Source organism: Lactuca serriola, chromosome 3 (genome assembly GCF_051521515.1).
Source record: "Lactuca serriola cultivar US96UC23 chromosome 3, Lser_US96UC23_V15, whole genome shotgun sequence".
NCBI lineage: Eukaryota > Viridiplantae > Streptophyta > Magnoliopsida > Asterales > Asteraceae > Lactuca > Lactuca serriola.
In genome coordinates this window covers 224,598,352-224,617,057 of record NC_136410.1, presented here as the reverse complement: position 1 = coordinate 224,617,057, position 18,706 = coordinate 224,598,352, and the positions used below count along the sequence as shown (strand labels likewise).

Here is an 18,706-nt window from a genome sequence, read left to right as displayed (position 1 = left end):
GAGAAGCCTAGAATGGATAAGGAAGAAGAAGAGCATATTGTAACGCATTTCAGCGGTTCAGAGTGTTCAAGAATCGAGAAGAAGAAGCCTAGAATCGTTAATCAGATTTCAACAATGGAGAAGAAGAATCATCGCTTGGAGAAGAGATGTATAGAGTTTTCTAGAATCGTTAATCAGATTTCGACAATGGAGAAGAAGAAGAATCATCGCTTGTAGAAGAGATGTACAGAGTTTTTGAGGCCTGGCGATTCAAATTCAGATATGGACATGTATTGAGTATTTGGGTTAAATGGGGCCCCTTAAAAGTGGGGGCCCTAAGCCCTATCCTTGTTTAATTACTAATAAAGTTCTGTACCTATAAGAACTGTGTATATTATGATGCCCCTGCCACATTGCTGCCCTGGGCTTTAGCCCAGCTCGCCCGGCCGGGCCTGCCTATTCTTCTAAGTTTTACCCATGTATTCTTGCTAATATGACCATTTAAATTCTGTGTAATACAATTACTCTTCATCGGCACAAGAGAATCAATAATGGATCCATTCTCGATATCTGGCCACTTCAACTTTATTAGATTTAACATCAAGATCTCCTACTATTGAAAAGCTATTAGCGATACTCTTAGATTCACCAACATGGATATTTTTTTAATGTCTAAATTTCTCAAAATTTTGTGTTGTTAGATCATTTTAAGTTGTTATTATCTTCTATTATTTGATTTTGTAGGGTTTTTTAAAGTATTGATTTGAATTTTTTTTATTATCACAAAAATACTTAGGACATTTAATTTATAATAAAACATTGTAAACTCAAACATTTATATCTGACTTTAACACGTTAATCTAAATAAAACACTAAGTAAATATAATTAAAATGCATTCAATAAAGCTTTACAAAAAAAAACATTAATGATGTAAAGTTAATTACAAACAACAAAACAAGTAATAGTAATAAAGATAAGGCTTATTAATTGTAAAAGAAAAAAAAAAGATAATAATGTAATTTAGTTTCAAATAAACATTTTAGAGTAAATTACAATGAAGCGAAATTGACTATTATGATATCAAAGCATATTAAGAGAGTTTTGTGCTGATGTGGCTGAGTCACCAAATGGACATGGTGAGTATGGCTCATAGCCTTACTATAAATAAAATTTGTAGTAAACACCGCTACCACGGATTTTCCAAATACCTCCATTGAGCGCATCTTCTTCTTACTAGTTGTTGTGATTATCGATCGCAAACTGTTTTTTTTTTTTTTTTTTTTTTTTTGCTAATTTTAAGGTCTTCACTGTTCACACTCCAAATCAGTTAATTCAAGCAAAAAGTCATTTATCTGTTCTGAACATTTAAACATTTAAATATTTCAAATGCCAACAAGAAAAAAGGTTTTTATGGCTATTATATATATATATATATATATATATATATATATATATATATATATATATATATATATATATATATATATATATATATATAATAAAAAAATTGAGCCCCAAAAATTTAGACATTACGCACTACCCACTTTGCCCTTCAAATTAAGCCGCATGTACGAAAGGATTATGGTTGTCATCAAAAGTTGAATTTCATTGTCTTATCCACATTTTGATTTTATTTGCTGGACTATTCTCAACGTTACATTATTAGTTGCCTCTTATTTTCATATATATTATTTTGGAGCTATTATTTATATCTCATGCGTGTCATTATAAACCTCTACTTAAAGAATTATTCAAAGATACAGAAAAGTTCTACAAATTCGGGATATTAAAATTTGGAGGGAGTATGGGCTAGATTAGAAGGTTGACATTAGTTTGTGTATAAATTGCATGTCTCAACCATGCATTGCAATATCACAAAAATGGCAATCACCTCTTCTTTCAACATTCAAATCTTCATTTTTCCTCTCCTCGTTATCTTACTCTGTACCCAATCCTCAGAAACTTCGACATCAATTACAGATCGGTTCACCCAATGTCTAAACAACCAAGCCGACCCTGGTTTTCCGATCAGTGGACAACTTTACACTCCCCATAACTCTTCATTTCCATCTGTCTTGCAAGCTTACATCCGTAACCTTCGCTTCAATGAATCCACCACGCCCAAACCCATCGTAATCATCACTGCCTTACATCCTTCACACATTCAAGCTGCTGTTGTGTGCGCCAAAACACACCGCCTGCTAATGAAAACCAGAAGCGGAGGCCATGATTATGAAGGGCTATCCTATATATCCTATTTAAACCAACCCTTCTTCGTTGTTGACACGTTTAACTTACGATCCATAAGAGTAAATATTGAAGATGAAACTGCATGGGTCCAAACTGGTGCGACTCTTGGTGAAGTGTACTACCGAATTGCAGAGAAAAGCAACATGCATGCTTTTCCCGCTGGAATTTGCCCTACTGTTGGAGTTGGTGGCCATTTTAGTGGTGGTGGTTATGGTAACTTGATGAGAAAATATGGCCTTTCGGTTGACAATATTGTTGATGCTCAGTTAATCAACGTGAACGGCAAACTTCTGAATCGGAAATCCATGGGTGAAGATCTTTTTTGGGCCATCACAGGTGGTGGTGGTGTCAGTTTTGGTGTGGTTCTAGCGTTCAAGATCAAACTGGTTCGTGTTCCTCCCGTTGTGACAGTCTTTAACATCCAAAGAACATCAGAACAGAACCTCAGCACCATCGCTGATAGGTGGATACAAGTTGCCAATAAGCTCGATAATGACCTTTTCCTTCGAATGATCTTACAAGTAATAAACACAAACGGCGAAAAGACAATCGGTGGTATTTTTCCAACACTGTACCTTGGAAACTCGACAGCTCTTGTTAACCTCCTGAACAAAGATTTCCCAGAACTAGAGGTACAAATTTCAGAGTGTATTGAAATGAGTTGGATAGAGTCTGTGCTTTTCTACACAAACTTCCCCATGGGTACTCCGACAACAGCTCTTCTAAGCCGTACAGCACAAGGTATCAACCCATTCAAGGTCAAATCTGATTACGTAAAAAACCCTATTTCAAAAGAAGGATTCAAATATATATTCGAAAAGATGAAAGAACTTGAAAACCAAATGTTGATTTTCAACCCTTATGGCGGAAGAATGAGCGAAATTTCCGAATTTGCAAAGCCTTTCCCGCATCGATCAGGGAATATAGCGAAGATCCAATACTATGTAACCTGGGATGAACTTGGCGCTGAAGCAGCGGATCGGTACTTGAACTTCACAAGGATGATGTATGATTACATGACTCCTTTTGTTTCTAAGAACCCCAGGGAAGCATTTCTGAACTACAGGGATTTGGACATTGGTGTCAACAACCATGGCAAGAATGCTTACGTTGAAGGAATGGTTTATGGGCACAAGTATTTCAAAGAGACGAATTACAAGAGGCTAACCATGGTGAAGAGGAAGGTTGATCCTACAAATTTCTTTAGAAATGAGCAAAGTATACCAAGTTTGTCATCTTAATGGAAATTATTCTAACTACTTGTGCATTAAATATCCCTATGCTTGACTTTTGCTTTATTGCGTTTTATTGTTTTTGTAAGAGTATCGCTTTTTCAAGGTCAGGATATCCTTATTTAGATGATAATGAATGATATCATTTTGACTTGTATTTTATACAAGGAAAATTATATGATGTGTTTCTGGATTTCGATTTTCTATTTTTGAGAAAACGTATGGAAACTTATGTTGATTATTTTATGCACAAGATATCTGGAACATTTGAACACTTTATTATTTTAAGCACAAGATATCTCTAACATTTGAACACTTCGATTATTTTATGCACACGATATCTCAAATATTTGAACACTACTTCAAAATGACAAATAGAATACTATTAGAATGAAATATGAAATAAAGTTTTGCTTCCCTGTTCTATAATTAACCTCTATAAAAGCTGTATTATGTATTTTATAATTAGGAATAATTTAATATATATTTGTATTTGTCGTTAAAAAAAATTTATAATTAAGTGTTTTTTTACAATTATCATAAAATAGCAACCGTATTCTTTATAAATATATTTAGTACGGTTTTGTTCCTATCTAAGAAAATAATATATCTTATGTCACAAAGTGAAATTACCTTTCGACCCTTCTATGTTATAACCTACAACTTTCTTTGGTTCAAATTAAATTACATATATTTTTGGAAACTTAGACTATTGGGTATAAGTCAATGTTATTTCACCATTTTAAATGTCAAATCAATCTTAACACCAACTTAACATCATATAGAAAATGATGTTGCTAAGTTACATGTTAAAAGGCAGTGAGAGAAACAAATAAAATGGAAGAAAAAATGACTTGATTGGCTTATTCTCTCATTGCACGATAACACCGCCAACCTTCACGAATAACCCTATTATCTTCTCTTCAGTGTATTGTTTTAATAGATAATCTTCAATTATACATTTTTAGCGACCGATGAGATTGAAGGCATGAGGTTTTTTTTTTCTCTTGAAACTATCATGTTCTACGTTTATTACTATCGAATTATTGGGGTTTGTTGTTAAATTGGGATTTTTATTTGAAAAATGAATGGTTGTTATTATAAGACGAAAAATGATGTTACTTTAGTTTGTTTTTTCTTTTTTATTTATCATTATTGATCTGGATTTCACCATATTTAATAAATTATAGCATAACCTAGAATTTGAGTGGGCGTGTCTCTATGCGATATTGTGTATGTATATTGTGTGTGTTATTATGTGTTTGTTTAGCTAACAGTCACTTTTTTTTTTTTGTTTTCTAACAAAGCTAATAAGATTTTGAACTTTGTTTTGTATTGGGTTTTATATTTGTCTATTAGCTAGAAAACCTTAATTAGCTAGTCTATATATTATGTCTTTTTCTTTCAGTATATATTGTACTTCTCATTTGATAATGATACGAAACCCTAGTTGTTCTATATCTTGTAAGTTTACATGGTATTAGAGCTCGGTTGATCATCTTCGCATTTTGTTTTTGGGGGCGAGTTGTAGCAGGCACGACATTACTCGTTTCAAGGGTTTCATTTTGAGTTTTGTTGATTGTTTCTGTATTCCATATGATTTGATTTGTTCATTTCGTTGATTTCGAGGGTATCGTTTCGTCTGTTGGTTTTGTTGATTTCGAGTTATTACTTGTTTTCTTGCTCGTTTCTGTATTCCCTTTGATTTTATTTGTTCATTTTGTCGATTCCAAGGGTTTCATTTCGCATGTTGGTTTTGTAGATTTCGAGTTATTGATTGTTATGACCCCGTGAGATGATTCTCTTCAGCCCATTAGTATCCAACTTGATAGCAATAACTATGTCTATTGGAGTTATGTTATGAAGAATTTCTTGCGAGGCAACACTATGTGGGGGATTATTATAGTTGACAAGAAGAGACCAACAGATGAAAAGACTGCGGATTATGCAGCCTTACTGGATTCATGGGAGACTGATAACTCCATAATCATTACTTGGATTAATAATTTTTTAATCCAATATGTTGGTACTCAGTTGGCGAAGTATGACACAACAAAGGAGGTTCGGGATTACTTGGCTAGGTTGTATACTCAGTCTAACTTTGCAAAGCAGTATCAGTTAGAGTTTGACATTCGAGCTCTCCAACAGAACAATCTCAGTGTTCAGGAATTTTATGCATCTATGTCGGATTTGTGAGATCAGTTGGCTCTTACAGAACCTGATGTGTTCAAGGATTTTAAGCCTTATATTGATCAAAGGGAAGACTAACATTTAGTTCAGTTCTTGATGGCATTTTGTTCAGATTTTGAAGGCTTGCATGGATCAATATTGCATCGCACACCTCTTTTCCCACAATTGATTTAGGTGTTCACGGGTTGATTGCTGAAGAACCTCATATCAAGTCCCATTGTCACAACTAGGAAAATTTTAGACCCAGCAAAGCCTAAACCCTAACCAAGTACTAGTGAAACCACATTACTATCCTTGTAATGTATTCTCTATGGCAATTAGGACATGTTTATAAGCTAGTAGCTTGTAACATCCCAAAAATCGGGGCCAAAATTTTCATTTTAAATTAAGTAATTCATAACATAATTTACCAAACATTGCCAATGTCATATCAATTTATAAAAGCCATATCAGTATGCTTGAAAACCATATCATCGAAAGTAATAAAATTAGAGTACAATCCCAGAAAACTCCATGTGGAAATCATGTGTGTGATGCGCTGCTACACCGCCGACTCCTTCCCCTTTTACGAAGAGGTACCTGAAACCACGACTAAAAACTATAAGCGCAAAGCTTAGTGAGTTCCCCTATCATACCATATACCATATAATATCGAATGTATCTTTCAACCGATAACTACCATCGATATCTTTCAACCGGTAACTACCATCAGTATCTTTCGACCGGTATCCGCCATCGGTATCTTTCAACCGGTAACCGTCATCAGTATCTTTCAACCGGTGACTAACATTGGTATCTTTCAACTGGTAACTAGGGACTACTTCACCCCTACCACTAGCATACAATAGCAAGGTATAAACATACAGTCAGGCATATCGGGGTACTAACCTACCCATGGGTCCTAACGACCTATGCCAGGGAAAGACTATTCCTTGTCACTACCACTAACACAACGCTCATATTACGAAAGCATATCGCATGACCAAGTCATATAACCAAACCAAGATAATAATCACAAAGACAATTACCTACTAAATATCCCTGTTGGTGGGTGGGGTTTTTGGCCTTAGACCCACCCCTACTGGAAGGTAACTCACCTTGATGTTGTGTAGCGTCTGAACTGCCCCATGTGTGAAGGTCGGCTCCCCTCGACTCCTCAATCCCTACACGACAATCCTCAAGTCATCAAACATAACATATGACCCTAACCAGGGTCAATACCATAACCAAATAAAGTCAACCTTGGTCAAAGTCAACATCTAGTTGACCTGACTCGCCGAGTTGGCCCGCCAACTCGCCGAGTCCATACTCCACTAATCCGATACAACCCCGTCTGCGCTCATCGATTTTAGCAAGAACTCGACGAGTTCTTCTTCCTTCAGACTATCGGGACCATCTTCATCCGACTTGTCGAGTTCTTCCTTGAACTCAGCGAGTTTATCTCCCTCATAAGTACATGTCCAGTCTATGACTCGCCGAGTTGTAGAACAACTTGTCGAGTTCGTCTTCAAGGGTTGGGAGATTGCCTTGGACTCACCGAGTCTGTTCATACACTCGTCGAGTCCCATGGTCCTCAGGTCCTTTTTTTCGCGTCTAAACAACTACGGGAGTTCCCTCCCTAACAATTGGTCCAATCATAGAATAGATTTGGTGGTCATTACGCCTCGACTCGCTGAGCCCGAAGAACAACTCGGCGAGTCCATCCTTGACCATTACTATACAGTCTATTTAAATGGGTCTTAACACATCAAAACCATAGATCTGGCCTCCACATGTCCATTTTATACGTAAAGTTCCAAACTTGGTGCACATGCATGGGTTTTTTAGCTTAAAAATCAATAAAAGGTGCTCTACAATGTGCATGGGGCTCTCATGGAAATAGAGTTGGCACCTTTATGCCATGAGAACCCTCCAATAACTCAGATTTTAAAGTAGAACTCCATGAATCACTTCACAAATCCGGAAATGGCTTTGAAAGCCCTAAATGCACCTAAAATCTAAGCCCTAAAGATGAGAAACCAAAACAAAGACCAAAACTGGGGGCATTTACCTTGATTGAGCTGAATATCGAATAAGATCTTTAGATCTACAAGCCCCAACTCAAATTCCCAAGCTTCGCCCTTCCTTCCAAGCTTCACAACCACCCAAAAGCACCAAAAATGGCCTTAGATCACTCAAAGCGGCTAGGGTTTCGATAAGAGGTGTTATGGGAGTATATGGGACAATGGAGGTTGCAATAAGGCGTTTAAATAGGGTGCAAAACCTCAGATTTAGGGTTTCCCTCAAACAGCACCTACTCGCCGAGTCGGTCTCTCGCCTCGTCGAGTAGGTCACTTAAAATGCCCGCGAATCACGACCCTACTCGACGAGTTGGGCCTCCAACTCGTCGAGTCGCGCATGTGTAATAGACTTTGGAAAATCGTGGGATACCCACTTGCCTTTGATCGAGTTCTCATACAACAACAGTTATCACTCGAGTATCAAAGTTGCTCCTTTAGAATCATTATACGGGTGTAAATGTAGATCACCGCTGTGCTGGGCGAAGGTAGGAGACACCTAGCTGGCAAGAGGGAAAACGCCAAACAATTCCTTAACAGGACAAAAAATCATACGCGAGATGACCGAGAAGATAATTTAGATCAGGGCCCGACTGCAATCATCACGAGAAAGACAAAAGAGCTACGCCGATAAACGACGAAAGCCCTTGGAGTTTCAAGTTTGAGATAGGGTGCTACTAAAAGTCTCTCCTTGGAAAGGAGTTATTCTTTTTGGGAAGCGGGGCAAACTGAACCCTCGATACATTGGACCCTTCGAGATTCTTGCCCGAATCGGTCCAGTGGCTTATAGACTGTAACTACTCGTTGAGCTCAGCAGTGTACACCCTGTGTTCCACGTTTTCAACTTGAAGAAGTGCTTATCCGACAAGAACCTCATCATCCCATTAGAAGAAATTGAAATCAATGAGAATCTCCTGTTCATCGAGGAACCAGATGAAATCATGGATAGGGAGGTGAAGCGTACCAAGCAAAGTCGCATTCCGATCGTGAAAGTTCGATGGAACGCGAGACACGGACCAGAGTTCACATGGGAACGCAAAGATTGAATGAAACATAAGTACCCTCATCTATTCTCACATTATCAAATCTAGCTTTCAAAAGAATTTCGGGACGAAATTCCCTCTAACGGGGGGATGATGTCACAACTAGGAATTTTGATGCCTTGTAACTACAACACTTATATCAATTATGAATCAACAATATGAAAGCATGTATGATGCTTATTCAATAACAACAAAACTTCATCAAATACTTCCTTCAAGCACTACAAATAGTCAACAAAGAATTGGAAACCTTTGAAATTACGGTTTAAGTCCATTTTGGACTAGGATTTCCTTATTGGACCTAATGGACCAATGAGCTTCCAATTTAACTATCTTGAACCTAGAACTCTCAAATGGGCCCTAATTAGACCCATAAACATGAAATTTAATATTTTTGGGCCTTATGAGACCAAAATAAACTAGGTTATCTTTATTGGGCCTTATTGGGTCACAACAAATTTAGACTAGCCCTAATGAGTCATAAAAATTATACTTTGATTTATTTGGACCAAGCAATCATCTAACTTAACCATAAAAGGGCTTCAACATACAAGGCCCAAATTTTCTCTTTTCCCCTCTCCATTTTCGGCCCAACCCACAAAAGAAAGAGAGTTGACTTTTCCCATGCCACCTCACATTTATCCATAGGTTTTCCATGCATCCATCTCATGTATTCATGCAAGTCAACTCAAAGATCTCTTTTCTTTCTCTCCCTTTTTGCTCTCGGCCGAAACAAGACACATACACACACACTCACAAAATTCATCTCCACTCTCTCCAAATCCTCTCAAGAACACTTGCACTCATTCATCAAATTTTCGAGAATTTGAATCTTTTCAAGGAAATTAACCCACAAAATTCATCATCTAAGATAAGATATTGCTTGGATCCATAATCTAGCTACTTCATTTCATCAAAAATCTCTTCTAAATCCATTCAATCTTGTGATCTGGCATCTTAGAAACCTCTAAATTCGAGATCATCCAAGAAAGCTTACTAGGATCGAAACTTTCTTCATTTCTCTCTTCAAAATCGAAACTACAACTCAAGGTGAGCTTCATACCCCTCTCTTTTCGGTTTTCATGTGTTTTGTGGCGGAGAATACAAGAAAATGTGTACATCTATATGTATATGTGTGCTATGTGTGATTTTTATGCATGTATGTGTATGTTTATGTGTTTTTGTGATAAATATGTAACTAAAAAGGGGTGAATCTCGAGATCTATGATATGAGAAGAGAAAAAAAAAATCTAAGTTATTCTACACTAAACAAGTCAAGAATAATAATCTATAAGATTATGACAAACATATTTCAACATAAAAATCCATTTTTGGGCTTAAAATGTCAAAATACTGAAAACTAGGGTTAAAAATGGCCAAGTCACGGTTTCTTAAGGGCCAAAAGAGTCAAAACAGTTTCCATAATTGTTTTTCTGAATAATAAAGTTTTCAAAGGACTTGAAATGTAAATTTTTAGGTTAATGGGCTAATTTTGGGCTTTTTGGCCCAATAAGCCTAAAATTGCGAAAAATGACAAATTACGGGTCTGAAATGAAACTTTCTTCAAAACAGGGGACAAATAGCGTAATAAAACTATTTCAGGGGTTGAAAATGATTTTCATTATCAAAAAGGACCAAAAATGTAAAGTTTTTGGAATTTGGGCCAAAACTGTAAAAGTTGCGAAAAATGAGGTTTTAACCGTGAAATACTAATCTGTAAGGGCTGAATCTGTTAACGAAATAAATTTTTGGTTAGAACGGTCTTTTAACAAGTCTATGATGCAAAAGTGTCAAGAAAATGTTTGAAGCACTAAAAATGAAAATTCTTTTATATAAAGGACTAAAATTGTTATTTTATAAAAAGAAAGGTAGTGAAAAGGTCAACCTTCTACTTTTAAACAAATTAATTCAGTAAGTCAAAATACAAAATTCACGACTACCGACAAAATGGAAAACGAATACACATTCAACACCAAATATCGTTATAAACGAATTGATTCGGTCTCGAATCTATACAAGACAACAATCGTTAAATCAACCACTTCAAAAGACACGCGATAACTATGATGACTAAATCTACAAACTTTGGACAAGAGTTTCAAATCATGCTTGATGGATCTTGCAAGTCTATCAAAATGATCTTTGGGCCCAAAGGGATAACGCTTACATGTTATTGGGCCTCCTATGACCCAATTACGTGTAAAAGGACTTTCAATAGCTTTTATGTGTTATTGGGCCTTAGTGTCCCATTAGTAAGGCTAGTAAGGTCAAAGTAATCAAATGCGAGTTGGACCATCGTGTGTTTCGCATTCCCGACAGCCTTAGTACTTACGACAGTAGTAGGACATAGTGTCCCTCTTCTCTTCGTTCGCTAAGGCTTATGAGAAATCAAAGTAGACGAAATTTGGATGATATACAATGTGAAGTAATCAATATTCATTCGTTAAGACAATACAAAAATCAGTAATCACGGATACCTGTCAGTATCGGAAAACATCGGGTTTTCCGGGGAATTCAATACTACTCATTCAAAATGTTTATAACTATAACACAAAATACCCTTCATATATATGTTTTTGAAATCATTCATGCATCAACTTATGGATCTTCACACTTTGATAAACAAAAGTCTTTTTCAGAAAATATCGGATTTTCTGGGTTTTACAAACTACACAAATCATTTTATCACAACATTGCTTGTAAACTCACCAACATTTCATATGTTGACCGTTTTCCAAAATAACTTGTATTCTCAGGAAGCAGGTAACCGGAAGGGTAATAGGAAGTGATGTTAGGATGTCATGTTGTTAAAAGTACTCAAACAATTTGTGTTATGAATGTGTAATGTTAAAACAATGTACTTGATGTGAACAATTCCAGTTGTAATATATTCATGCATGGTGACGTTTATGTTATGATTCATGTATATTCATTGTGATGATATTCAATGAAAGTCACGCGAGCCCTCGGACGTTTCTGCCGTCTGGTTCGGGGGTGTGACAACAGTTAAAATATAAGAAATCCTTTGTCAGAAACACATTTATAAATTTGATTATATAACTACATGTTTTCTACTTGTACCCCCCCTCCCCCCATAAAAGCATTTAAAATCATTTAAAAGATAGATTAAGGGGTATGAACTCACCCGTAGTGAGTGGTTTGGATGAACGAGTTGTATAGGATGCTAAGTGTCAAGTGAAGACTTGAGCACACACACGGATCCTATTTATCATATAATGATACATATATGTTTACAATTAGTGTTTAACCAACTAATTGTGCAACTAAAGACACTCTTGGACATGGAAGACACTTAGATTCAAGTGCTAGAAGTAAAAAGGGTTGCGTCTAAGGGGTGTATGGATACACACTAGTGTTTACGGCCAAGTGGTATGTTCCATGGCAGTTTACGGCCAAGTGGTATGTTCCATGGGAGTTTACGGCCGTGAGTTTACGGCCACATGAGTTTACGGCCATAGACTCATGTCACTTTGTGCATAAGGGTGTTTTTAAAGGGCTTTCAACCATTAAGGAAGGATCTTATGTTCATGTCATGCCTTAGGAAGAGTTTAAGGTCCAAATGGCCCACTAATTAGGGTTTACGGCCAAGGTAGATGCTCTTGGCGGTAAACACCTTTTGTTCTTGATCTCTTGTTGTTTTCAAGGTGTTCATCCAATATCCTAACTAAATAAAAAGCATAGGAGGTAGGTAGTTACGATTTGATGGCAAAGGAGGGTGTTTTCGGCCCAAAAACACCTAAGTGGTCTTGATGTTCTTGAGGTTCTTGAAGATTAACTCAAAGGAAGATGTTAACAGATGGAATCAAAGGATGATACTAGATAATGAGATGTATCAATGATTCAAGGGAAGAACACTTACAATCTTGAAGATCCAAGGGTAAAAATTGGATGCTAGTTGAGAGAGAATCAACTTCTTGAGGTTGAAATGGAAAAAGTGAAGAAAAATGGCCAAGAAACATGTATATTGCCAAGAGTTTATGGCCAGCCATGAGTTTATGGCCGTAAACTCATGTGCCTTGGCCGTAAACTCCTTATTAAGGGGTTTATGGCTTGATTTTTGGTTTTGAACTTTAGTTGACACATACTAACACTTAATCCTTTGATGTACTAGGCTCAGAATGCTTAAACAGGCTCTAAACAATGCTAAAAGTTAGCAGAAATAAGTCTGAATTTAATTGAAGTGAATGGTTTGTACAAGATAGAAATTTTGGGTTGTCACATCATCCCCCCGTTAGAGAGAATTTCGTCCCGAAATTAGAGTTTAAGAAAGAATTGAAGACTATGCTAAAGGATGAGGGTGTTCTATTTTCCTCTAATCCTCCTGCTCCCAAGTGAATTCAGGTCCTCGCTTGGCATTCCAGCGAACCTTTCACTATCGGGATACGACTTTCCTTTTTTTTTTTTTTGACTTCACTGTGATGATTACTCTTCTTAGTCAAAGGTCACTCCTTTCTGGGTCAGTGTAGTAAGCAGTTTTGCGATGATAGAGAAGTTCCGTATGAAACTGTAATTGTAGCAAGTGAGACCTAGAAATTGACGCATTTCTACAGGTGTCTTCGGTGCTGAATAGTTCTCAATGGCTTTGATTTTGGAGGGTCCACGTGAATTCCCTTCTTGCTAAAACCATGGCCCAAAAATTCGACTCTTCGAATCCAAAACTCACACTTAGAGAACTTCGCATAGAGTTTCTTAGATAGTAATGTTTCTAAGACACTTCGTAGGTGTTAACTATGCTCCTCTTACTAAGAGAGTTGATAAGTATGTCATCGATGAAAGAAATGACGAACTGATTCAAGTATGGATGGCACACCCTATTCATTAGATCCATGAATACAACTGGTGCGTTAGTTAATCCGAACGGAATCACTACAAACTCGTAGTGTCCAAAATGAGTTCGGAAGGCTGTCTTGGGGACATCCTCCTCTAGTACTCATAACTATCGATTTGGCTACTAGGGTAGCCCCTGGAACTAAGTTGATTCGGAACTCGACTTGACTCTGTGGTGGTAATCCCGGTAGTTCTTCTAGAAAGATGTCGGTAAACTCGCGTACTTCTGGAATGTTCAAAATGTCTTTCACTTCTTGGCTCGTATCGACGATGTGTGCAAGGAATGCATGATATTCCTTTCGTAAGCGCTTCTGAGCTTGAATACATGAAATGATGCTATGGTTTGTACTTGATTTATCGTCGTAGATAACTAGAGTTTCGTTGTTAGGGAGGTTAAGACGAACTGCTTTCTAAAAGAACATGCTATCGGCTCGATGTAGACTCAACCAATTCATAACGATTATGACGTCAAAACCTTGTGGTGGATTAGATGTCGCGAAGATGTAAAAAAAAGTATGATTACTCATGAATTAAGGAAAAGGATAGGTACTTCTGTTCCATCTGCATCTCTTGTCCTGATTGGCGGGAAGGGCATTTTTTTGGCTTCTAAGTTTACTCGTATGGCAGAACGGTCACTCGTAGTCTTGAGCAGTCTTCGTCCTGAAGTTCATATTAGAACTCATTTTTGGTTTATCAATCACAGCCTCGCGTATACGAGTCATATATAATTAAGATTGAAAAGGCAGTTGAATAACTGATTCTTCTTTAAGCTCACATCCAAACAAGGAAAAGAAGTTAAAGCGGAATCATCAATTCGAAGCTTGTAGAACGTTGATTATATACCACCCTTGCATATACATTCTTCAGCAATAGATTAACCGTATGAGTCTTCGGATTGAACTTGATGTACTGTACGAGTGGTGTTCTGGGGAGATTTGCTAAGGTTACTCCAGGAAGGATACGAAACATAAGGCACTCTACGCATGAGTACCTAGGAGTTCTGGAATGACGGCTTCGCTAGAAAGTCGATTACGGGGAAAATAATTTTCACAGGAAACTGGCACTGTGAGGATCGAATTGAATCAAGTCAAATGATAATGTCGGACTACTCGGAATAACTGGCGTTAGACTAGTTCAAAAAGGTGTTACAAAAACACAACGGTGTAACTTATGTCAAAGTTTCAGTACTTTAGTTTTATCTATGAAACTACTGCTACGAACAAGGTATACTACAAAAAAACAAGTACAAGCAGCACGAGAGTCCCTTGAACTGTTGGGATCTCGCTACGGAACGTACTAGTGTTTCAACGTGGGTCCAGAGTAGTCTCTCCTACAGCGGTGATCCTTAGTATCTTCCCATCTGCGCTAGAGTTCTTTGTTATTGGACAATCCTTCTTGACATGTCCTATCTCACCGTATATATGACATATCTGGCTTGCACCAGCGTCGGTGGTGGAAGTGATGTGCAGGGCCAGAGTTATGTGGAAACGAGGGCTTTCGTTGTTCCTCTTTTTTGGACAATTCCTTTTATAGTGTCCAATTTCACCACAACCATAGCAAGTCGGGCTGACTCCGATGCTAGTGATTTGGAAGATGGTTCGTGTCGGCGTTCTTCAAACACGAGCAGTGTGCCCCATTCTGTTGAAATTGTTGCATTGCAATTCACGGCAAACTCCGTTATGATGAAAGTTACACTTGTCACACTTCGGGAGTGTTCCCTCATATTGTTTGATCGATGCTGAAGTGGCAGGGGTCGCCATTTGTTGTTGTTGCATGGCAAGTCTTTGAGATCGCTTGCACTCATTTTTGTCTTGACGCTTTCGTTTCCTATACTCAGATTTGTGGCCTTGGGGGTTTGTGACTACTATCTTTAGTTGATTTCCCGAGTTGTTACAACAATTTGAACTGTCAACACCGTTTCCATTTTTGTTTGCGTTACTAGCGCTGAAATGTGCTAGGGCAGCGGTCACGGAAGCTGTTACCTCGACTTGGAAGGTAGCGGCGTCTATATGCAGGATCGGGGTTTCGTCGTTTGGCTGACTATTTCTGGATGACGACATGATTATGTTATATGATAAGAAAATGAGTTCTTGAGCGATTATGGTCGGCCCTAGGTGTATTCTAATCATTCATGTAAATGTAATTTTTTTTGTTTTGTTAAACTGTTCTCGATGGTTTGACCTACATCCCTATGATGTAGTACTGGCAAAGAGTAGAAGTAAGTTCATAGAATGGTCACAAGATGATTGTCATCCGAACTAGGCTATCATTGGTTGGTGGATAACATAATCCAACTTTCGACAAGAATTGGAAGTGATCCTTGAGCTAAATTACCATAGTTCAATAACTTGACGAGAGCGAGATTTTGATAGAATTCTAACGATAGTAGAATGAAAGTATTTGGATAAGGCCTAATGAAAAAAAGGTACTTACAGTACAGGGATAGTTACATAGGAAAGTGCTACTTGGAGCATAGATAGGAAGGCTATTCCTTAAACCCAAAGAGAGGATGAGTAGAGTATCTTCTACCGGCGACGGGTACCCCTTGGGTGAACCCTCAAACTTACCAGTTGACGCTCAATATCGAGAAGGTGTCGTTCATAAACTCTCTGGCGAACCCAGACTTCTATGACTTCAACCCGAGTCGCAGCAAGTTCTTGCTATAGGGTCTCGTGGTCTCTCCTAGACCTTTCACGAGCATTTTCAAGATGAATGGTGCGGATTGTATGCATTCTCGCATTCGCATTAACTTCTGTGATTTGATGGAGAGTTGTCCTGCCCTGTATTTCATTTCGGGAAACTCTCCGGACCAGGATTGGCAAGACCCGTTCTGCTGAGCCTCCTTCGCTCAGCTCATAGAAGCTTGGATCTCCATTTAATGGCATGGGCTAATTCTGCTCTTGAAAAGCTGGATGAGGGTTAGGATTTGCGATTGGAGCCACTGTGGGTAGATTCTCAACTTCTGGCTCAGAATCAAGATCCTTTGGGAAGTCTTCTGCCGGATCATCATCTAAGGGGAGGTCAGGTTCTACTTCTGGTTCTGCATTTAGTACTCCTCCATTCTCTTGGCCGGGAAAGTAAGGGTCGCCGAGGAGGTGGAATCCAACCATTTTTCTAGACGAGAAATAAGGGTAAGGAATTTATTTAACAACTCTAAAATAAAGCGATAAACAAATAAAAAGTTTCTATAAGAGAAAGTTACTGCTAATCCTAATAAGTTTGTTCTTTGAATGAATAGTGCCTAAAACACTTCTATAGTATTTTTACTTTATGTTTTGTTCTTATGTTCTTCTGTATATGAAGATGTATATGTATAATTTGGTAAGTTTTAGATTTGTTGCAACACCCCAATCGCTCTCGACACATGTTCACCGTATCTCAAATAAATATAGTTGATCAGGCTATATTCATCCCATATACGATTACATAACTGCCAAGGTTTAATTGTTGTGTCCAACAATTAAAAAAAATTACGTGCTAGTATGACACTGTTCTAAAGTAAGTATGTAGGTATGTAATTATGTGTACTTTTGGTTAAATATTTTAGTACCTAAAAGTATAAACTCTTGGTCAGAGTATTTTAATCCCTTTGTGTTTATCGTTTGTATATCTTTTATGGGTTGATATACTCGATACACTATAAACAATGCTCTGATACCAATCTGTCACACCCCAAAACCGGAACGACGGAAACGTTCGGGGCGGAGGACGTCATGTACAGTATGATAACAATGCAAAGTAATAAACAAGCAACAACATCATTCATTGCATTAATAGTATAATTTGATACAAGTGTGTTCATTCATAGTAATAAGACACCAAATCAAGTGATCAAAATAAAAGACGAGTCTTGAACATGCTCCGTCTTCTCAAAACCTGGTCGACTGTACCTGTCTACTAATGAACTGAGAATACAAGTTATTTTGAAAGCGTAGATCAGAAATTAAGCTAGTGAGTTCATAAGTATTTAATGTCAATGTTTGTATAAGTTTACTGAAAATGTTTGTAATTGCTCAATGTAACTGTTTGTATATGTTTGAAAACTCCTAGAAAATCCTATATTTTCTACTAGTATAAAAAGTAGTCTTCTACCAAGACCAGACTGTTTTGTATGTTTGTTTCTCTGTAAAAGTGGATGCTTTTCCCAAATATGACTATCATTACCAAAATATAGTTTTATATTACACTTTATGTGAGTAGATCACAATTTGAATATAATGGGAAAATGTATGTGTACTGCAGTATTATTTGTATTAACTACTAAAGTAATAACTACCTTAAAACCAATGGTTTAATTTAGTTAAAATGGGATGAGGTTGTTACATACTAACGACTAAAACACGATGAAAGACGTCGGAAGAAATGACATTTGGCACCTGTAGACTTGCAAGTCCCACTGCAGCGAACAGCAAGGTGTATGATACTCAATCCAGTATAGATCTACACGCAAACTCACGCCCTCCCTCCAGTAGATTCTGGTTACGAAACATGACACAATGACATGGTCGTTGTGTCATGAAGTAGTATCTCACATTAAGTTATCTCTGAATCTTGTTATAGTATACTTGTTATAGAAATAGTATTCTATGTATAGTTATTTTTGTATAGTATTATCTGTTATAATATTCTCTGTTATAGTATTCTCTGTTATAGTACTCTCTGTTATGTTATTCGCTGTTATGGTATTCTCTGTTATAGTATTCTCTTTCTAGTATTCTCTGTTATAGTATTCTCTGTCTAGTATTTCTATATCATATTATTTTCCTAAACTATACCTATTATAGTTTACTAGTAATTTCTGTAGTTTGAATGAAAGAAGGCATGCCTTTGCTACCCAAAGGCACTGAACTAATTGTTAGTACTTTTATATCTACATATGTATATATAATATATAATTAATATTTAAACGACATTCGGGCAAATAACTGATACTCTCAGGCCACATCCAAACAAGGAAAAGGAAATAAAGCGAGTTATCAGTCCTAAGTCCTTTAAACATTACTTATATAACTATACATATATAGACATGCATTTGAAAATTTATAAGTTTAAAAACAAGTTTTGTAAAACATTTGAAGAGTTTAATAATAAATATTGATAACTTGA

At 37.1% G+C, this 18,706-nt stretch overlaps 1 pseudogene; it reads left to right on the top strand.

Moving 5' to 3' along the window:
• The first annotated feature begins 1,816 nt into the window (after window positions 1–1,816).
• On the top strand, window positions 1,817–3,638 carry LOC145093634 (berberine bridge enzyme-like 8 pseudogene; annotated as a pseudogene).
• The last annotated feature ends 15,068 nt before the right edge of the window (window positions 3,639–18,706 follow it).